The sequence below is a fragment of the Ptiloglossa arizonensis genome, chromosome 6 (assembly GCF_051014685.1).
Source record: "Ptiloglossa arizonensis isolate GNS036 chromosome 6, iyPtiAriz1_principal, whole genome shotgun sequence".
Classification (NCBI taxonomy): Eukaryota; Metazoa; Arthropoda; class Insecta; order Hymenoptera; family Colletidae; genus Ptiloglossa; species Ptiloglossa arizonensis.
The window spans coordinates 14,230,052-14,253,575 of NC_135053.1; the positions used below are offsets into that span (position 1 = coordinate 14,230,052).

The 23,524-nt window shown below is 47.4% G+C and overlaps 1 protein-coding gene across 1 annotated transcript in view; it reads left to right on the forward strand.

Moving 5' to 3' along the window:
* The first annotated feature begins 7,001 nt into the window (after nt 1-7,001).
* Ddr (discoidin domain-containing receptor 2) overlaps nt 7,002-23,524 on the forward strand; it is a 256,459-nt gene continuing 239,936 nt past the window's right edge. The window contains exon 1 of the mRNA XM_076314016.1: nt 7,002-7,067. The gene's annotated coding sequence lies outside the window, so the exon portion shown is untranslated. The remainder of the gene's footprint in view (nt 7,068-23,524) is intronic.

Consider the following 23,524-nt stretch of genomic DNA (forward strand, 5'->3'; position numbering starts at 1 on the left):
ACACAATCAAGCATTATCAGGTACGGTCAGACGATAATTAATGGCTCGGGCTGGTCAAACAGTAATCAATAATCAATGGTCACTCATAATCAGGTCAATGGTACGGAGGCTCGCGTCACTTAGATCGGATCTAAACGTTACATCAAATTCAAAGGTAAACATTGGCATTAAACAGGCAGATGCGGCACGCTTTGTTAGGCGTATTCAAAGTGCGTTGCAATATGCATTTATGGACGTGTCGCTTAGCCGGGTGACAAGCGTCAAGATACGGCGCGGTTCACGTCGATCGATGGCGTGCGCGCGCGTACACCGGAAATCGGAGACCGGTAGAGCGGGAGAGAACGGGAGAGAACGGGAGAGAACGGGAGAGACAGACAGAGAGAAAGAGAGAGAGGGAGGGAGACGAGGACAACGACGACGCGAAAAGATCGTTTCCCGAATCTCCTCGATCCCGGAATGTTCAATAAACGCGAGTTCTTGTTCTCGACTAGACCAAAGACCGAAAAGCCTCCGTTTTCCGCGCAAACGATAGAAAATGGGGAAACGAGAATTCTCCGGTAGAGTAGGGGAGACAGAAGCGATTTCGCCGAGAGAGAAAGCAAGAGAGAGAGAAAGATAGAGAGAGTACGTAAGAACGGGGTTGGGAGCGATTAAAGTTACACTTCGATCTCTAACCTCAGGCCCTCCGGTGGCGTGGAATCTCTTCTGGCAATAGCAGTCGCTCCCCGAACCGAAGCTTCTTTTTCCTCTTTCTGCACGCGAATACGTTAGACCCGGCGACAGTGGCGGCGCTGAGGCTATTACTCGGCGAAAACTTACTTTTCCCGGGGAAATTACTTTCACGAAGTATCTTATTTCGTCGTCGGGCGGCGACGCGGCTCGAGGAAAACGGCGCCGCGGCTCCTTCCCATTTTCCCGTGTTACCGTCGAAGGAGAGAGCGCACCCTTTCTCTGCCCCACCTCGGCCCTAGGAAGCAGTTCCATTCCGTCGAAACACGCAGCCCGTGTGTGCACCAACACGCGCACGCGCCACCCGCCGGCCGGTGTATTTAGGGGTGGATTAGGGTTGACGGTCGTAGATCAAGACTAGGTAGGCTCTCGATTGAAAGGGGGACGGTTGTTCGTGCGTCTTTACGAGGAATGTGGGTTGCGAGTTATCGGCCATGGAGTGCAGGCGCGGTGTATACGGGAATTTCACGGTTAATGCGATACTACGAGATGATTCGTCGAGCTAGGTGTTTTTAAGAAGAATTTTTAACCAGAGAAGTATACTGTGCGTGGATCGCTCGATGACACGCGGTAGGAAGGTGGATCCGATTGGACAGAGTAGGAGGGACACGCCCACGCGTGCACGTTGGACTTTCGCGAACCGTCGAAGTCACGCGTACCGAGTGGAGCGTGCGACGGAGAAAGCGAGTGGTGGGGGAAATGGGCGGGGCGTACGAGAGACTCCCACTCCCCTCTGTCGTCTCGCGTGTCTTCGAGCGATGCACGCACAGTACACGACACCGTGCTCGTTCTCTCAGTGACTACGAAGACGAAGTTTACTCATCCGTTACAAGTCGATAGATTTTTAACACGATTCACGATGTTCTTGGCTACCGCGAAGACAGAAGAATCACGGTTGGTACTGTCTCACCGAATGGCGGTTTAATTCGATGAAATCGAATAACGGGCCTTTCATTCGATGAAAAAGCGTCGATGCAAATGCACGAGGAACGAGCAAAGTGGAGCTTCCGCCGGGAGCTAAGCCCGAATCTGGGTTAGGGGCTCTAATCAGGATACATTGAATTATACCGTTATCGTAGCCGGGCGTAATGCTGCATAATGTAAAGCATTCGATCAATTATGCGACGATATTTGTGCTTAATTATGCAGGTAAGCCAGGTATTCTCACGCTCGATATCGACAATCACTTTTCGGCTTCGATATCCACCCGGATTACAGCTTCCTAATTGCTGATCCCGAGCGTGCGATTGTCGGATATCGACGATTTATCAATGATAATTAACCACGAGCCGGGTACGCGACAACGATTTTTTCGACTCGAGGAATGTCTGGTACGCTATAAATGCACCGTGGGCCGAACTTCCGCTGTAAGAACGGCCCTCGGGAAGATTCCACGGTCAGAGATAAGAGGAAAAGAAACAACGAGAGAATTGCATCCGAGGCCTCGTTTAAGAAGACACGTATGAAAGTAAATCTAGCACGCGTGCACGTGACCGATGACTGGCGTCGTTGCATTACAGACGGCGATCGTTTTTGCGTAGGGTACAATGTCTGGCACTGTTTACTATCGATGCATATCTATTAATGCGTTCTCGAGGAGTGCGGTAGACACTTTAGACGTCCGTAATGGAATTCGTAACGCCAGTCATCGGTTAGGTGCACGCGTACCGGATCGATTTTCAAATATATTTTTCTCGAAAATGCAGCCTCCGATGCAGTTCCCTCGTTCAATATTTTCGTCTTACCTCGAACCGTAGAATCTTCGCGATCCCATTCGTACCACGAATTTTGGCCCGCTGTATCCATTGGGTCGTTCTACAAGTCCATATTGTTCATTTTCTACCATACAAAGTAATATTTTAATCCTATCCGTGAAGCTAACGTAGGTTCGACTTTGGCATCGTTCCCATTTTCTTCGAATGTTTACGTACACACGATTTTGGCGTGTTCAGCATCTGCGTCATTTCTCGTACCGACAAACTCCTCGTTCCCGGATTAAAATTCCCCTTCCGAAATCGATCGAACCACTTTCTGCACGTACAAGCCGATAAAACACCTCCATAAAAGATACAAATGGTATTTGCTGCACTTGTTGCCGTATTCCCTTTCTGGAACCTGTACAAGACGAGATGACGAACGCGTTAACAGATTTCGCTTATTCTGTCGGGCATTAAATATAAAATTCTTACGCCCACAACGGATTAAACTGAAGTCCAACAGTTTCGTCGTCCGAGTACTTCTAACTCTGTGTTAACGAAACGTATCGTAAAATGTACAAACGCATCGCGACACGAACATATGGAACTACCCGATGCATACAGAGTCGCACTCGTGCTAGATTTTCGAATGCATTTTTCCCGAAAAACGAAGCCTCCGATTCAATTTTATTACTCAACATTTTCGCCTTACACCGAACCGTAGAATCTCCCAGGCCCCATTCGTACCGTAAATTTTGGTCCACGGTGTGTGTACACGCGCACAGACACACACACGTACAGGTGCACGCGTACGAGATATTCGAATGCATTTTTCCCGAAAACGAAGCCTCCGATGCAGTTCCGTGGTTGAACATTTTTACCTTATTTCGAGCCGTGTAATCTCCCCGATCCCCGCTCCAGCGACGAATTTTACCGCGCGCTGAACCGTCGCTCCCGTATCCAACGCGGCGCGAAATATCGTCTCGGGCGTGTTCCGCAATCCTTATCGCCGTGACGATCTTTCGTCCGCGCTCACGCGTCCTTATCGCGCGGCGAACGGGCGGCTAATTTGCAGTTTTAATTATCGCGCTTAATACGTTACCGTTTCGCCAAAAATTAGATTTGCGGGTAGAATAGTTTTAGCCACCGCTCGGGGGATTACCGCTCGTAATTCAACTTGACGAGCGTCAGCGGAACCGGATACGCGCCCGGAATCACGCTTAATTCTTAAATTTCCTTGCTAATCCCGTTACCCCGCCAACGAGTCCAGGCTGAGAGAGAACGACGAGGGAAGAGGGGGTGTAGAAACCGGTGGTCTCGATCGATCGGATTGGATTCGATTCCAAGTTGCCCCGGGACACGATATCGATATCCAAGGGTCCGGGACAGGGAACACGGCGGTAGAATCGAGCGGGGAGAAAAACCAGGGGGGGTTCGGGTAAGGGGATTCGGAAGGGAGTGTAAATGAGAGGATCCGGAGTGGCAGTTAACGAGAAGATAACAGGAACACGCGTGCCTCGGGACCGGAGCGAAGGGGGCAAAAAATCGGGGCCGTTCCCGAGCTCGCGGCACGCGACTACTCGTGTGTCTCGTCTCCCTCCGACTGCTCGCCATCGTCGAACTCCACCTCCTCTCTCTCTCTCTTTCTCTCTCGCATCGTCTATCACTCCGTGTCTCGACTCTCCCGAGGCGAGTAGACGCAGCGTCTCGACTCTCTCGAGGCGAGTAGACGCAGTGTCTCGACTCTCTCGGGGCGAGTAGAGACAACGCGCGTCGACGTTCGTAGCCACCTCTCCTCGTTTCTCGAGACGTTAACGGTTTCACCGGTGCTACCCTCTCGTCGCATCGATGCTACTCCGTTCTCCGTCGTTCCTCGTTTTTCCGTTCTCGGGAGGATCCAGCGTCGCGGACAACGTTTACGTCTCGGGACTTTACGACTCGACGTAAAGGCAAATGACCTCGTTGTCACTCTCGAGCGACCGCTCGCTCGGAAAGAGAAACCAAACGAGGGTGGCGAACCAGGTGGGACGCAGAGAGCGCGAAAGAGAGGAAACGCCAGACCGACCGAGGAAATAAAGCATCTCGCGAGGGGGTGAGCGGCGACGAGGGACCGGGGCGGGGGCATAATTTTCGTTTCTTCCGCGACCGTATTTCGCGGAGACAATGCGGCCTGGGAACCGCAATCCAGGGTGCAACCGACCCAGAAAACACGCTTGGGATTACTGTACCGCGATAGCTCGCTTTCTGGCTGCCTATTTGTCTTTGCGCCTCCGCGTCCACGCTTCTCGTCTGCCTACGCTCGCAACTGAGGACCCGAAGGGTGCGAAACAAAGCTGGACGCGAAATGGTTTTTCTTTTTCGGTCGAGAGAGTGAGAGAGAGACGGGGGTGGGGGATGGACGACAGACGTTATTGCGAGACCAAGATCTCGGATCGGACCACGGGACGAGGTAAACTTTGCCCGCGTTTAATCCGGAATTACAACCGAGCATCGCGGTGGTACCGTGCGGAGAGATTCGTGGTTTTCGCGTATCCGCAACCTCGCAGAAAGGCGACGCGATTGCGGAAAACGCGAGAGAACATTTTTTACGCACCGATCGTTTCGTACGTACGGAACTGCGTTGAATTCCGATGAGAAAAGTGACCTAAACGTTCTTGCAATGGACGAATACCGGGGTCTAGGATCTTCAGTAACTGTCCTCGATTTCTCGGTTATTTCGAGTTCGATATTTCGACAGTATTGGACACTGGAGGTTAAATACTATTATAATTGATGATCTTCGGATAGAGGGTTAATACACTCGATCGAGCACGAGGATAACAATTTTTCGTTCGAAGTATAAATGTTCCATCTCGCGGGTAATAGCGTAGCAACGGTAACGATCGCAACTGCGGAAGAAATTAGTTCCGTACAGCGCTAGTAAAACCGTAAAATGACGAGATACACGATACATCGCGGCGGAAGAATCTCCCGATACAACCGAACGGAAAGAAATAATAACCGTAGCAACGGTCGAACGTACTATTAGCTACACGCTTTCGTCCGGCGAGGTGAAAGAGCCAGGAGGTAAAATCAACTTTCATCGTTCAAAGCCCTCTAGCCTCTAACCGGCATTCACATATCGATTCCCTATGGAATCCCTTTGGCCGAGATTGCAACGATCTCCGGCTGAATGCTGGAACCGAACAACGGGAGATGAGAAACTTTGGGAACCGAGCCCCGTGATAGCCGCCCGGAAACGGAGTTTCTTGTTAAATTTCTAACACTGGAAACTTTTTCTATTATTAAATTTGCAACGCGAGTCGATATCCGGGCGATTCCCTTAACTCTTATCCAGCGCGAGAAATCCACGGTGAAACGTGATGTTCCGCGAATTAAACGAGATTCCCGGGACGATTCGGTCGCGACTCGTTGGAAAATTCGAGAAGCCGTGGGGTGGGGAGGGGTTTGGGGGGAATTAGTTTTTCCTTGATAGAATTTCCCGCCACGGTCGGGAGCCCGTCGTTGATTATGCAACTGGCGGCGTAAAGATACACAACGTTCTCGAATAAATTCATTATTAAATCGTATAACTCGAGCGAACCGAAGCCGGAAAGACGAAGGGGCGCCTTCGGCTCCTCGAAGTTTCACGATGAATCTACCGGGAATAGTTTGTCGGTGTCTTCGTCAAATTTCCAACCAACCGGGGCTAGAATCTCGCCCCGTTTTCGTATTAAATCAGACGTACCTTTGTACGCGTTACCTTTCGCCGTACACCGAGCCCCACCCATCCCTTCACTGTCTACGAATTCCTAAACGAAATATTACGGGGCGCGGGAAAACAGCCGCACGACAGCCGGATATGTGCCGCGGGCCTGTGTTTTATTGCCGGTACGGTTGGATAAATAATACGAGGACGCCTCCGCCACGACCTCGTACCGGGCCGTAAAAATGATAAAGAAGGGTATCGGCTGTTCGGCCAGTCTGAAATCTAGAAATACATATGGAAACGTCTTCCTTCCCATGGAATCGATGCAAAATCCTTCTCGGTCGCGAGCGTTTTACCAAGACCACGTCGCGTTTAACGAAACCTTCCTGGTGTCTTTGATAAAGACTGTCTGTTTAATTCGCTCCTCTTCGATTTGTCTCGTAGCGTGTTCGAGTGTTCGTGCATTGATGAATTTTTACGAGTTTTGTGTTACATCGTGTAGTGTTCCTATTATGTTTCTTTCGACGACATTTTTCGGAGATCAATACAAGATCGTCTCGGTCGTTTAAAAAATTCTAGAATATAGAATGTAGTATATGTAATGAATTTTTGCGAGTTTTGTGTTACATCGTGCAGTGTTCCTATTATATTTCTTTGGACGACATTTTTCTGAGACCTGCAAGAGACCGTCTCGGTCGTTTAAAAAATTCTAGACTATAGAATGTAGAATACGTAATAAATTAAAGTGTCGTTCGTTCGATAGAAATATTTCACCCAGTATTTCTTATCGACTCGCCCCGTACGGTGCACTCTGGTCCCAGAAAAATTCGATTCTGCAAAACGGAATCGAAGTGGTTCCCGAAAATTAACATTTGGTAAATTTTCAGGGTTCGCGGACGCAGCCAAGGATGCAGTGAAACGTCTGACGCGTCGAAACGTACACGCTGCGATCGGTGAGTGTTCTCTTAGCAATTTTTCTTTTATACACGTATTTTTACCATCGAAATTACACCACACCAATGTCGAAACAACGCGTACAGAACCGCTCTCGATCGTGATCGAGTTTCTCGTCGCTGGCGGTTCGTTTTCTTTCAAAAATCATCGAAACCGAGTCCGGTGCGAAAATGCGCGAAACTTTCTCGCGTTCGACTGCGACGATTTCCAGGCAATGTTCCCGCGGAGCCAGCCAACCGCTCTCGGTCCTTGCCGGCTGGCGAACGTTTCTCATGAATTTCATAAAGTTTCATCCGTCCTGTACATTCGAAGTTTCACGAGGCCCGTGAAAATTGGCGCGATTCGACGCTCGCCTAAAGCTCCGTCCAAATCGAAATCTAAGCTGCGGCGTCGATATACGGTGGCTCGTACTATAAATCTCGGTCGCTTTTCTCGTTCGAGAATGGGGTTACGAGATGCGGCCGCTGCGACCGACCGACCAATCCAATCAACTTACCTAAGAGACTTATGACAGGAATTTCATAAAACGAGGAGAAAGGGCTGCTTTAGGCAACGACGGACGACCACGATAATTCAGACGATTCCATGCCCTCTCCTTTTCCCCCCACCATCGTCCTCTCTTCCTTCTGGCCTCACCCACGGATCTTTGTTCTTTCGCCTTTAAACTATATTCTTAATCGAATTTCGAAGGTTTTATCTTCGCCCGGGAGTGCATTATCGAACGGCCAATAGTACTAAATTTTATTTCACCGTTCCGTCGAATCTCCACCCCGCCATCCCCTCCTTTCATCGGTTCGATCAATCTAATTTCAACATGGACGGTCTGTAAACCCTGCCAGTCACCGCTACGCACCCTCTCACTCTCACACACACACTATCTCTCTCTCTCTCTCTATCTCTCTCTCTACCACACCCACTTTCTCGCACTCTCTCACGCGTTCCGTGTAAAATTCATTCCCCTTTATAACAATAATGACCCTCCGCCCTCTGTTCGCTCGCTGAATCATTCATGTCGTCGAGGGGGTCAAGTCTGTGGAGTGTTCGTCAGCTACCGTGCGATTACCGTGCATTAGTCGAGGCAACTTCGCGTCCCTGAAGAGGTCAGAAGTGGCCTTCCCGGGAACGTGGAAGCTTCGGGATACCGACCCTCGACTGCATCGTGTTTCATTGTCGTTGTTCTCGCTTTCTTTCGCCACGATGGAAACCCCACCGACCCGTTCGTCTCGAAGTTGACATTGCGATCGTTCGTTAATATTTCAGGAGGCCCCGATCGCCACGGTACAGGTGCATCCGCGTAAAAGATGCATACATTCGAAAGGAGTACGACCAATCGTGGTATATTCTTCTCGCTTCAACGTTCGTTCGCATTTCTTCGTTCGTTTCCAATCGATTCCACTTGCTCGCGACTCTTTTCTTTTCTTCCGTTCACACGCAACGCTCTAAACATTATACTTTGTATTTCTTTTCTTTGCACGATATCTCTTCTTCGGACGATGTACACTGTACGGTAGAGTGAGTACAAGAGGGTTGGAGGTGATTCTTTGCAAAGTGTAAACAAAAATACAGAACGTAATTCTTAATTTTAGTTTCTTCTTTCAGGGAAAATCGAATTGGAGAATCCGTCGTGCGCGTGCAACGCAATAAGATTTTGTAAACATCGGTTACGCGATGTTTACGAGTCACCGGATTCGAGAAAGCACGGAACATATACGTCGTAGAGCAGTTCGCGGTATCGATTACAGAATCGTAGCACATTTTCGCATTCTCGGAAACGCGACTCCCGGTAACTGAGCCCGGGACGAATAAATTGTACACCGCGATTCGTTTCGTACACTTTCGCGAGGATTCGCTCGAATCTGTTATTCGGCCGCGCTCCGGGCAATTCTAAAGACGACTCGAATCAAAAGGTCAAAAGCGTTAAACATCCACCGCGTCCAAGTGTTTCAATACGGATTCTCCCTGTTAATTTTTTGTTTCATTCTCGGTCGGATTATTGCATTTGAAATCGTACAGGCGATGCGGATGCTCGAAAGCTCGGTGAGAATCGAGCGCGAGAGCTCGATAATCGCGTTTCGCGCGAGCGAGACATTTTCGAACTCATCTGAAATAATAACGACAGAAGGAAGCGTGCACGCTCGAACGGGACTACAACGAGCAAATGTCTGTATCGTATTCGACGCGAGTGGAGGGAGGGAGGGTGAGAATACAAGCCGATTAAATGCTTCAGTTTCTTCTACCCTCTATCCTCTCGCTGTTAGTTCCTGCTCGCCTTTTACGCCCTGCTCGAGATCGACCGTCTGGATACGTACGTAAGTTCGCGGAAGCGAGAGCAAGGATAAGTCCATTGCGAATGCGTAAGAGAATTACGGGAGTTCTTTGCCGAAGAAGATCGACTCGAAGCGGGGGAAAAAATCCTTTGAGCGCTCTTACCGATGCTACGTAGAATCGACCGGCTAATGCACGATCTACGGCACTAATGGAAACGTATTAATTTACAACGATACGGTTAACGACCGCCAACGTGTTCCCGATTCGTTGCTACGAGAAAGAACGCGCGAACAATCTCAGGGAACGTTCACCGTACGAGGTATCCTTCTAATCGATCCTAAACACTTTCCTCCGTTCGAGAAGCATTTCGCTCGGTGAAATATTTGACCTAGATTTTTGGATACGAGGGTGCCGAAAGGGTGCGAGTTTCAGCGACTTATAACGGAGCTACGAGGAGTATATTTATAAAGGGTAAGGAAAGAGGGTTTCTTAAATGTTCGATCGAACGGGTAGCAAGGTTTCTAGACCAGAGGGGGTATCTCGTTGATAAAATGGGAGGCTTTACGTGTTGATTTTTTACTTGTCGATGAAACGTGTTTATTCGGTGCAGAGGTTTCGAGGTACGATTCGAAGGTTCTCTTTGGCGTGGTTTCGTATACATTTTAAAAATTAACGGAGGAGAATTTCAATTACGGTATACATATATTGTATATTTAAGTACCGATCGGGGACCAAAACACTCGCGAATGTTCGCTGATTCTCGGTGCGTTCTCCGGATCTTTCCCGATGGATTCTATCCTCATTATGTATCGTTCTTCTATAATCGATAACTATCGCAATAGACGCTAACTGAATGCTTCTGTATACTCTTGCAACCCTTTCCTGGTATCATAATATTAAAAATTACACTCGTAATCTTTCTTACACAACTTCGACCCATCTTGTCTCATAGATATTTACACTCGTCCAGCGAAGTAACGTCGGACGATAAACCGAGAAACAGACCGCCGTTAACCTGGAACTCGAAGAGATTCCGTGCACGAGAGAACACCGTATAATATTTCCTTCGAGAATTGATCCTTCGTTCCCACAGTTCATTAACTCGTCAATGATCGAGTACGTGTTCAATTATCGTAGAGTTCCATTGCGGTAGGATCCGTTTAAATATTCACGGTCGTTGGTCAAAGAGGGCCGCTTCATTGGACGCAAAGACACCGACCGGACGAAAGTCGTAAATTTTTTCCAATTATATTTCCCTCGTTATTGATTCACGCCGCGAATAATTACGCACACGTGTACCGTGTTACGCGCGCCGGGCTCGCGATTCGAATTCAGGCGTCGTGCAGCCGGGCATCCGCAGCGTCGAATTGGCTACGTGAGAGCGTCCGGAGGCTCCTTTCGGAAACACTTTCGATCGTCCGGTAGGAAAGTTCCCGATCGAAGCGCGAGATAACCACGGTCCGAGCTATTGACTTCTCGTTTCCGGATAGCAGCGCGCCCTTTCAGACCGGTGGGTTTCTTTTGTATTGAGACCGCGTGCTGCGAAGTTCCCGGGATTTCTTGCGGCCGCAGTGATACGCAATCTTGACCGTATAAATCGTCGGTTCGTATCCGTTTTCCTGGGTTATGTTCTGCGGAGAACGCAGGGCGTGGTTTCGAGAAGTCGAAGAAATACGGTCGGACCGCGATACCGCATGGAAACGTTCGCTCTTCGAGCTCGTCGGGGCCATCGAACGGAGACCGTTGCATCCAGACCGTGGCCAGGAAAATCAGCCAAATCCCACGTGTAACCAGCAACGGTACCAGATATACGATATGCAAGTACGATATAATAGGAACACCCGTTGCTTCTCCCACTCGAACCGTGATACCTTCCCCCGCTCTTTACATATGGCGTACTGGGTATAAGATACAATGGTAAACTTAATTATTGTATAATAGAAACACCGTTTACTTCTCCCACTGTGCTTATACTACCTGTCCTCTACTCTTTACATATTGTATACGTTGTAATGATAAACTTAACTATAATACAATATAAACACTTGTTACTTCTTCCACTATACTCATACTACTTTTTCTTTACTCTTTATATATGGTATATTAGGTACAAGTTGCAATGGTAAACTTAACTACAGTATAATAGAAACACCCATTACTCCTTCCACTCTACTCATACTACCCTCCCTCTAGTCCCTATATATGGTATACGTTTTAATGGATAACTAGAATACAATAGGAACATCCATTACTCCTCCCACTCTACTTATACTACTTTCCCTCTACTCTTTATATATGATATACTAGGTATAAATTGCAATGGTAAATTTAACTACAATACAATAGAAACACCCGTTACTCTTTCCACTCTACTCATACTACCCTCTCTCTACTCTCTATATATGGTATACGTTGTAATGGTTAACTACAATACAATGGGAACATCCATTACTCCTCCCACTCTACTCGTACTACTTTCCCTCTACTCTTTATATATGGTATACTAGGTATGAATTGTAATGGTAAACTTAACTACAATACAATAGGAACACCCGTTACTTTTTCCACTCCACTCGTAACACCTCTCCAATTCGTCACAACATGATTTACTCGTAAATTTTTCCAACGTTTCGACCACGAAATTCGAGAAAGGAGAGTGTACCGTAGATGCACTTGCGACCCGTGCAGTAGTCCAAGGTAAATTGGCGAGCAAGTGTCAGGAACGATCTCAGAAGGTCTATTAAGGTCTGTTATCGAGGAAGTATCGAGGAACTATCGAGGAAGACCTCGTTAGATTTTGTATCTTCGCTTATAAGCTAAACTCTTGTAACGCCTAATTGGCGGAGGAGCGAGAACCACTAAGAACAAAATTAAAAGTGCTCGATAATTGCTCGATAAGTAACTGGGAAAATTGAGAACCGTTTAAAAAAATTTATCTAAAGAAAACTAAGGAAATAAATTCATATTTTGCAATCTATGGGAACGACGAAGTTTTTCGAGCGTTGTTCACTCCTCGATCGAAATGTAACTATTCTAAAAAAATTAAATCGATTTACGAGCTTTTCTTTTCAGAGAACTTCTCGACCATAATTTATTATATTTTAATACGTATATTAAATAAAATAAGCCGAGGATAAAGTATCTATTTTAAAGAACCTGAACGATAACTTTCGACTTAATTTACTCGTACCATCCCCATGTTTGTTCATACGAGAGACAAAGTTGTTTTCTTGCATCTCGGGGACGGAAAACGGACAATACTTTTTTTATTGATCGATACACGTACTAAGAAATCGCAGAAGATAGTGTATTTACAGGCCACCGGCGAGACATTGGCGCAAAATATCCCTCCCTCGTTAGCAGGAGGGTTAATAGGGGCGCGCGCGTGCCAGATTCCGAGGGATTCGGTGGCCGGTCGCGGATCTCGTAAACGTTTCGGCACGAAAGTTACCTTTAGCGCGGGCCGAAGTATGCAGATACCGTGTGTATGCATATGTATGCAACACGGCAGCTGTAGGATAAATGTCACGCCGCGAGGAAATATTTAATGTCGTATCGACGAATGTGGGCCGCGCGAGGATTACACGGTTCCGCGTCGCAACAGTACCCGCCGCTTTATACTCGAAGATTGGTAACGTTCAACGTAGCGAGAAATCAATGCAAAATTTTTCAAACACCGTCGTCGCGGCGCATTAAAACACGGATCGTGCGATCGATCGAATCGAAGATTGAAAATTTTGGAAAAAGACACCCCTTCCGCGAGATCGCCCCCAGATCTCTCGTTCATTCGATGACATCGAAATCGCTCGACCGAAATGTTCCCCGGTCGCGATTCTCCGCCGTTACCGACGAGAATTCAACGTTTCTCCGACCGGATCGATCCTCCGCGTTGCTTTCCGCTTTATGTCGCCGTTTCGTGTTTCTACGTTTACCCGTTGCGTCCACATACGTCGGTGACCATAGAATTCGGGAACATTCTGCGCCGGCTGGATTCAAAGGCTCGTAACTCGTTGACAAAATTCCCTTGAACGAAACGTTGAATACTTTGATCAGCGAGGCCCGCTCTGTGTTTACGCTCGCGGCATGAAAAGCGTCCGTTTCGTGTGTAACGATCCGATAAATAATTCCATTGGCCGTGGTAATGTCGTTTTAAAATTGGCGCGCGAACGACCGTGGCAACGACGGGGTAGGTGTGCAAGGGGAAGCGGAAACGGGGCGAGCGCCGGGTAAGATTTTCGCGTGAAAGGCGTTAAGCCAAAGCCGTAATCGTCTTATTGCGTGTTAAATCTCTCCTTCGCTCGCCCTTCCGTTTCGTCGAAAGCGTTTCGAATACAGAGCCGGGTACGACGGTATGACTCGTTTAGGGGGTGAGCGCGGTGCAAGGAGCCCGCGCCAGCCATTGTCTCGAGCTTACAGCCACGGCTACACGTTTAGAAGCCGTCGGCTTCGGAATGCAAGGATTAAAAGCACGTCTTGCTTTCTTCGAGGAAAGGCTGCCGGCTTCCTCGAAACGCCCTTGACGCTGTAACGTCGCTCCGACGCCGTTGGAATGAATTTAAAATTCCCGGCACGCGGTGCCCACGTATCGTTCCGCGGGGCCCGAATTTGATTCTTTCGACCCTCGGGAATAATTCCCCACATGGAAATTTCGCTTTGATTCGATTAGTCGGATTACCGCGTCGCTCTCGCGCGAATTTTTACACGAATTTTACCACCCTTTCTCCGCTCTGAAAGCGAAGAACCGTGACACAGACGTTCGAGAGTCGTACTCGTCGGGACTTCTTCATCTTATCGGTCCCTTTCCTCGATTCTCCTGCAGTGGATTCGGAGACGTTGCCTTCGAGTCGCAAAATCACCGTAGAATCGACTGTGTGCAGAAATACGGGCACATTTGACAATTGTTGCGTCGGTCGACCACCGTAAATTACATTCGGTTCGAACATCACGAAAGCTTGTTCTCCTTCTCGTATTCTACTATATGCCCTTTTCTTGGTCTTCGTTTTATTTGCGTTGCACATTCTGTAAGAATGTACAAACAGATTACTACGGTTAGGACAGATTTGTTTCGATCTTCTCACTTGCATTTTCAAGTTAACAATTTTTCTTTAAATTCATCTCACATTACATTTACGACCCCTTTCAACGGTTTTCTATATTTTCCTGAAAATTCGATTTTGTTCTCATTGGTTCAAAATTTGGATGAAATCTGATCAATGATCGAATCATCACCCATGATCAAATTTTGTTCTCATTGGTTCCCATTCCTCGATCAACTGAAAGTCACCAGAGTTTGCATTTAACTGAAAACACACAATCTTCAAAGGTCACTTTCGATGGTTCCTCGATATTCCTCGTTCATCCCTCTACTAAAATTATACTCACGTCGAGTCTGGATAAATTGTTCTTATTACCTGTACATTGCGCACAATCTCGTGCTCCTTATTCGTCAGTCGCGCAAGATGAATTCAGCGCGTGACACGCGTAAATTGTTACATTGGACGACAAACGTTTAAGTTTTGCTAAATTTAACAAGATACGGTATCTCTGCTCGCGAACAGAATCGGAGCGGTGAGACGTAACAATTGTTTGCAATTGTTTGTGCTTTGTACGCTGACTGCGTTATACCAGGATCGTAATATGCACGTCAGAGTACAGTAATTACAGCATTACAGGTCACGAAAAACCTAGCTTCGACGTGGGCGTGCCCAATACGCTGAAAATTAACTCCAACCCTCGATTAGGTACGGAGGCGCGATGTTTGTCCGATAATCAAAGGCCTACCCCGGAGCGAGTTGTCGCATAGGGGAAAATTGTTAATAACGTTTGACCTGAACAGCATCAGGATGGGGCAGAACGTTCGGGCCAGTGTCTGTTGCACAGATGTGACTGTATTTATGGCACCGGTAATAAGTAACCCGAGGGATGATTCGGCCCCTCCAGTAGGGTGGTTTTCGAGTTTGTTCGTAGTAGGGTAAAAGATTCGGAACAAGGGAAAAATAATATATTTCTAACTTTTTGCTCGCCCGGTTAATTTTCGTAACAATTTAATCGTTCGGATAATTCTAATTCGAGCGCAACATTGAAACGTTACGAAAAGAGCAGGATCATCGCGATCGTTAGAATTAACGTCGCTCGAGTAAAATACCTTTTTTTTACAAATAATTGAACACTGTCCCGATTCGTTAAACCTACCGTACAATTTACACGATGCATCTTCAATATTAACGCGCGTCCCTCGTGTAAATACATTTCTACAATGGATCCATCGGGGTATCGATTCGCGTTTTATTCGTTAGAATTTCTCCCGAAGTATATTTTCCCTGGTGTCGTGGGGTCGATCGAGAGATACCCTGTCGAAATAACATATTTAAAATTGTTTCGTCCGTGATAAAAATTTTCGCAACATGGTCGTTCAGTTTCCACGGACTCGAGCGCGATATCGTCACGAACGTTACGGTAAGGGGTACGATCACCGCGTTCGAATTAACGATGCTCGAGTGAAACACCTTTTACATTAAATATCGTCTCCGGTTTATTAAACGCACGATTAAACGATACGTTTCCACGACGAGACACCGATCGATCCACCGATCTCTCGTTCACCGAGATCCGGTGCACGGTTTTACTCGCGAATTCTATCGCGGGGTATCTCGTCGTATTCCGGGAACGTTTTACAGCTTAAATCTCGCGATTGCGCCGAGATAAATTGCCGATACTCCGACCGGACTTGGAATCGCTCCCAAAAAGATAGTCAAGGTTGTTGATGGCTCGTCGATCTTTTCCGTCGTCGAAACGACCGTATGTTTTACGATCCACGAAAGGGAACGAGACGATCGTACGTACCGGTCGATGTTACGATTCGATCGTCGTTCTGTTCGATCGAAGCGTGTGCCCGCGTTTTTCCACCGATTCTGTATTACGGTTATCGAGCTAACTTCGCGCGTTCCGAGATACGAGAGTCAACCGTTCCTGAGAACTTCCTTTCGGATTCTTCGGAATTTTAGCGTCCCGAGTGTTCCATTTTCACCGACTCGGACGCCTTTGCGTGTTTCACAGCGCGGAGACAACACGCCCGTAAGACCGCATAACGCGCCGAAGGCTGGAGAATTTTCAATGACGCGATATCCTCGTCATCGAGGAGCCCGTTCGGTCGAATATTCGAAGCGCTCGTAATTTTCACCGAAACGAGATCACCGGTAAACAATCGTCGACTCGGATATCGCGAAACGACCTCTGTTACACCTTTCGAACACCGAACGACCGAATCGCGTATCGAGTCTTCGGTGTTGTCCGTGCATGACATGGAATCATCTCCTGATTTTTTCGCGTACGTTCTCCACGCGTCCAGCTCGTCGAGTACGACATTCGCCCTTGTAAATTTCAAACTATCCCTTTTATTCATTCTACGTTCCATTCCGTCGTGGAATTCTCGTCCCGCGTTGATTCGTCTTCGGTGTTTCGTCGCGAGCGGCGATACCACCGGTCTTGCGTATTCCATTTATAGCGGGCGGAGAATGGATCCAGCTCGGTAAAATAAATATTTGTTTCGCGGCTCGGACGCGTAATAGCGAAAACAATCGACGCTACGAAGACATCGAGCACACCGAGAGGATTTCGAACGAATCGACACGAGGACTGGGACAAGCAAACGCGACGATTCCTCGCCGCGCGCACGAGTGAACGCGGTGATCGAAATCGACGATCTTCGAACGTAATCCGGAATGGTCTTCTCCGTGGTCATTCTGTGTACACATCGTGAGGTCGTTCACCGTGATCGTGCCGATTCCTTCCAGTCGATACCACCTCGGGGAATAATACCGAGACCTAGCTTGGACGACAACACGATCGTGCGACGCCGTGAGACGTCGATTATTAGGTGTCCTCGAGGTGCATGCAACGGGTCTCTTTCACGCGGACATCGTTTCCATCGTTCTCGTGGACACCGCTGCTTTTATACGCCGCGACGTGAACTTCTACGGAGTCGGTTCGCGAGAAGCGGATAACGCACCCGGTGAACGCCGAAAACCTTTCGCGAGCACGGTCCCGGAATGTCGGTTCGGTGATCTCCGGTGATACGAGCTCTCCGCGAACGTTATAAAAGACAACAATATGGGATTGCCGATGACAATTGCGCGAATTCGTGCCTCGAGTTTCAGAGGGAGACGAAACGATCGGTAGAGCGTGGAATGGTTGATACACGTGGAAAGTATTCAGTACCGGAAGAATCAAGCATCGAAAGGGTACGATTTTAAAGACAAGTTTCTCGATGTTTGAGAGTTATAGAGTATCGAAGGGTTAGATACGATACGCGTGGGAAATATTTAAAGGAGTTTAGAGACGATTGCCTTGATCTTCGAGAACGATAGATTTACGAATAATTAGATACGGTACGCGTGGAAAATATTTAAACGATTTAAACGATCTTAGAGATTCAATTGTCTTGACCTTTCGGAGCGATAGATCTACGAACAATTAGACACTGTACGCGTGGAAAATATTTAAACGCAAGTGAACGAAGAATCAAGGAAGGATGGTTTGAAAGAGCATTTACGTCCGCGTTTCGTTCAGATTTCACCAAATCATCGGTAAAGCGTTCTACGATTTCGTAGACGCGATTCGTTCGTTAAAATTGTTACGAAGCTCGACTCGTGCGCTGAATATAATGTTTCGTTATTTGTTGCGTCTCCGGCACGAAAGACCGAAAGAAAGTACGGTAGCCGCGAGAGATACTCGCGCGCGGTGGCTCGTACAAGCGAGTGTGATCGACAAGTGTTTGAAACAGCGCGACAGTGGATCGAGTGGATGTTTCCATTTTGGTATCATTTGTGATGGACGAGCGACGAAGAGCGAATGGATTCCACGTACGCGCGTGAATTTTTCAGCGTATCCGCGACACGGAGCACCAGCCCGCGAAGCGTGTGCGAGAGATTAAAAGTGCAAAGCGATCGAGGATCGGTGAGTCGAGGTCGGCGACCCGAGTCCACGGAATCGACTAGTTAACGCATGAGAGAGAGAGAGAGAGAGAGAGAAAGTTATCATTTTCCGCTTGGAGTTTAATTTCGTTTGAATACCGTGCACACGTAGAATTCCTATGGTGGCCATTCTTTGCGAGAAGGTTACCGTTCAACCCTTCGTAAGCTGCTCCGGTATCACCGATTTCGTCGAACTTCGTTTCGCGAGAGGGTAACGCACACGGTGAAAAAATTGTGGATACTATAGTCGTACACGATCAAACGACTATCTACTTCTCGCGACACTACCGTGGATTCGAAACGAAAAATGTATTGTTCGTGTTTTGAAAGACGACTGCTGGAAAGAATGCTGGTAGGATTGGTCATAGTGAATCGGCCACACCTGTAAACGCACAGGTCTTCATCGCGGTACATTATTGACCGAAATGGTTCTAGTTCACTGCCAATCGCCTCGCTCGACAAACAGATGAAATGGAATTTGAAAATTTAGGTAATCGAATATTTAGAATTCATCGTTTCGGCTCATAGTATCTATGCAGTTGGAAATGGAATTTGTAAAATTGTCCGAATAATCTACACGCGTTCTTTCACCCTGTACTTCTCCACGATTAATTTCCCATCCGTCCGGATAACACTTGTCAAGTTTCGGGTTGATCGATTCGACGGTTCGAAAATAGCGTTAAATTCGAACCGACCGGTGACGAATGGGACACACCCGGTAATCGCGGAAAGTATCTTCGGCGTCGGTTGCTCGCAAGATAGGAGTATCGAGGCCCTAAATTCGCAGAATGTAGCACCGGGGCCAGCGCAGAAACTCGCTAATAATGTGGCTCGAAGGTTGCGCGGAGGCGCTTTTGGCAACACGGACTTTCCCCACGAAGCAATCACCCCATGGACGGGATAGCCTAGATTCCCTTCGCTACTATCTCACCGACGTCGCTGGCTCGCGGTGGCGAGATAAATTTTACAAATCGCCCACGGCGCAACGCTACACGTTCCTGCGTTTTACCACATTATTATATTATCCCTTCTGCCACTCGAAACGCGGCGCAAGATAAACACACCTGCGCAACGATGGATCCGAGCTGAAATACACCGTACGACGCGATTCGCGAAATTCCCGCAACGTTCGTTGAATCCGATCCGTATTAACGAAACGCGTCGGTTGAAGCTTCGCACAATGCATCGCGGCCGCGCCCGCTCTTGTTTATTTCGCGCAACAAAGGCTAATCTACGCGCGATTTCTCACTCGTAAACACCGCGTTACACGGTTACGTAACCGCGGGTATCGTTCCAGACTACGCGTCTTCCGCAGAGTTACCTAAACTCGAGCCCATCGTATCGCTTTCTCTTGTTTTTTCCAAAAATCCTCGAAAGCTCTCCGAAATTCCCTCGACAGTGCACCGGTGCATCGTACGGTCGATCTACCCTTTCCATCGGTGTATCGTAATTCCTTGAAACGGAAGTTCTGTTCCCGAGTATTTTATTTTCCGCGATACCGTCCATCGCGACAGGGTGTTCACCCCCCTACAGAGAATCGTGTGTTTCGATTTCATAAGCGGGTTAGGTTTACCGACGCGAGTCCTTCTCGAACCCTACGAGCTCCTCTGTTCGATGTCTTTAATCGTCCGTACGTGTTCGCCCCGTTGTCGTTCGCGTCTGTTTTCTGTCGTTTCTCGTCGAGTATCGTCCATCGCGATCCGTATACGTTGGCTATGGTAAAAAATAAAAAATTGCAGAGGAAAATTTTGTACAATTTCGACAAGCTCCGCGTAGTGCGACTTCTTTCCAAAAGGTGCATCGATGCAGTTGCAACCTGAGATTGTACAAGTTCATTAAACGGAATCCTACAATTTCTTTCGCGCAATTCGATTCTAGGTAAAAATACACTTGAAGATATATTTCGCGAACTTTTTCAAAACCTGTGCATTCTAAACATTTTACTTTGCACTCGATGTCTCGATTGTTCAGAAGAGACAACACATCGAACAGAGATTCAAACGTACCTTCGAACAGCGCACGTCGATGAAAGTAGTTCAGTCTCTTCCTCAATTACAAATACAAAAATATATACCATTTCGTCCTATTAACTTTACACAAATTTAAACAGTCGCGCGAGATATCGGTTGAAAAATCGCGCGTCTGATTTTCGCGTTGTTCCGTGATTTCTCGACGATTCGCGATAACGAATCTCTAGGAAAAGGTAAGAGGCCGGCGTCCGTGGGGAACGACGTGTAACCCCCGGACGGGCCGGAACGGCGGCGGGACCGTTTAAAATGATTTATTTCGCGTGGGTCGCAAATAGAATTTCGAAAACTAATGGAAAGTACTGTAACGAGGAAATATAATGCATCGGGAGTAGTTACCCCCCTCCGCGAAATTGCTTCTTATGAAAACTTGTTCGACGAAGTCGTTCGCCCCACGGTCGAGGAAAATTGCCGGTTGCGCAAAGAAGATTGCCACGAAGGTGAAGAGGAAGAAAAAGAGAAGGGCCGCGCGGAGCGTGGTAGGGCGCAGGGATCGGGCCGAATAATATTGCGGTGGCGAGCGTGTTTACTCGTCGAGAAGTTTTGGAGCAGCCGGCTGGTTGGTTCGTTACGGCCGCAACTCCACTTACAAGTAATTAGACTAACAAGCACGGAGCCCCCGGACGCGAATTTCGACTGGAAATTCAGTCACCGGCTTGTCGGTATTCGCGTCAAGTTCGGCGGTGTTCATTTTCTTCATTGTTCCGGCGGGGGTGGCTTTTTGCCGCGGGTGGCTGCGGCAAGGTTGTTCCGTCATTGAGTCGATTGAAAATGGAACGGCGGACTCGGACCGGCGAATTTCGCTTTCCATTGAAATCCTCTTTAAAACTGTACCAACGAACGCTTTGAAACGGTATACGGAAGATTCACGAACACGAGTCGGCTATGAGCCGAGTGTTTCGGCTCGTGTTTACCGTAAATGCCCGAAGTACGTTCCTATCGAAGACTACAAAAAGAGAGAGAGATAGAGCGAGATAGAGAGAGTGAGAGAGAGAGAGAGAAAATAGAAAAAAAAGGAAAAACGAAAGGTGTCGAAAAATAAACGGCAGCGAAGAGGGTTTAAAACGAACGCGAAATAAGCTCGCAGCTCACGGCTCGCATTCGTTGGACAGAGTTTTATTTTCTGTCGCTGGATAATCTTGCTCGTTTATCGTCCAGCGAACCGATTGTTCGTTCCAACAACGTGCGTCGTGACGGGGAAGAACGGTGCTGGAGCGAGATGTACTTGAACGGTGGCGTTTATAAGCAAGGGAGCGAAGGATCGATGTGTAGGATAACAAGAACGCAACGACAGTAGGGAAATACGCGAACGAAAAGAACAACGGTACACGGGACGAAGATTAAACGAAAGATAGACAAAAATTGTGGTGGAAAATTTCGTATCGTTCGGCAAACTCTACGTTCGAGTTTCCTTTTATTTCCACGAAACGCCAATCTTCCACTTTATCGCGCGTTAGGGGTAGTTGGATCGCTGTGCGGAGGTGCGTTGGGACTTGGACGTAATCCTGATCCATTCCTCGGGTCTTTATCGACCCATTACCTCTTCACGCTCCTATACTATCTTTCTCAGGTTTTCTCGTCGTATTACAAAGTTAAAAGCACGTGTTTCACATATTCGAGATATTCTTCGACCGAAGACCTCGAGTATACAATCGAACGACTCAAGATTTAGGTTTTCTTAATCCGCATTCATTTTCGATCCATCCTCAAAATATATTACCGTCTTCCTATTACGCAAACCATTATTATAGCTGCAATTGGACACTCTTGTATTATTTTAAACCTTCTATTGCAAGAACTCCAGTTTAACATCGATCCTCGAAATAATCAATACTTCCATCCTTCGAATCGGATTCAAAGTTTCGATCGTTTTACAATAACGTGTATTTCGGTCTCGAGTCGGCCGGTTAGACGGTCCACGAGCCCGGATGTAAAACGAGCAATTTTTTAGGCGTCACGCGTATTGGAGCGACTCGATGAATCCTTCCGGATCGTAATCAGCTTAGGGACGGATGCGCGGTTCGCTCTTTCGGGCGTGCCTCGTACGGTTTGCTCGCGGCAAATTTGCACGGGGGACACAGCGAATACGTAGTTGTCAGCGGGTAGGAGGGACGAGGGGGAGGGCCGAAGAGAAACGGCGCGAGCTTCGTTTCGGCTTCGCGGAACAGCACCATCGTGGAAAAATTTGTTTATTCCTGTGTACGAGCGAAGAAGCTTCGTCTTCCGGGGCGACGTTGAATCACGTTGTGTATACACTACCTCGGCACATTTCGCCGGCATTGCGCGCAAACATAATTACTCCGCAATAATTTCGCTCGCTGAGATAGCTCCTCGCGTGTTTCTTGCGTCTCTCGGACGACAGTCAAACGCGTTACTTTTCGTTTGAACCGCGCCCAGAGTTTGACGACGAGATTGAATTCCCGACAAATTGGAGAAAACCACGGTTTCGGTAAAGATTTTTATTCGATTAGTGCCAGGGAGCGCGTAACGGCTGAATTTAATTGCGAAAAATGATCGAACGATGTTTATTCATCGATGCAACCGGGAAGAAACTCTCGCTGTGAACGAAACGAGTATTAAGGGAGTACGTACCTTTACGAGGGTACCTTCCTCCCTCGAGGGAGGAAATTGTACAGGAAGGTATCGGTTATGGTCCAGGAATAAGTAGTCAAACGTACGTTTATCGAAGACGTCGAAACTTGTCGATTTTCGATACTGTGTTAAAAAATTTCGTGAACGTAAAGTCGATAAATTTATCCCCCGTCTATCGAACTGTTTTCTTGATTTTTTAATTTCTCAATTAAAAGATCTTCTAATTTCTAATTTCTCAGTATTTACCAATAGAGGAGCAAATTTTGAAGTGAAACGAATTTGATCAAATTCTGTCCAGTTTCAAATTGGGTCTCTGAGAAAATTCAAATCGTGCAGACGGTGAAGCTACGTACGGAACGCATATACGGAATTTAATTCGTCGGGTATATTCGCTGCGCGTACAATTGCGCCAATTTTTGAAAATAATCTACATTATACGTCCTTTCTGACAAAACAAGAATAAAATTAATTCACGGGATGGTTTCTCTTCGATATCTTCTTTCACCATACTTATGCAAAGATACGTACTATTGAATTAAAAGAAGAGAAAAATATACAGGACCCTCGTAAAGCGTTGCAAGCTCTCTCTTAGAAAAG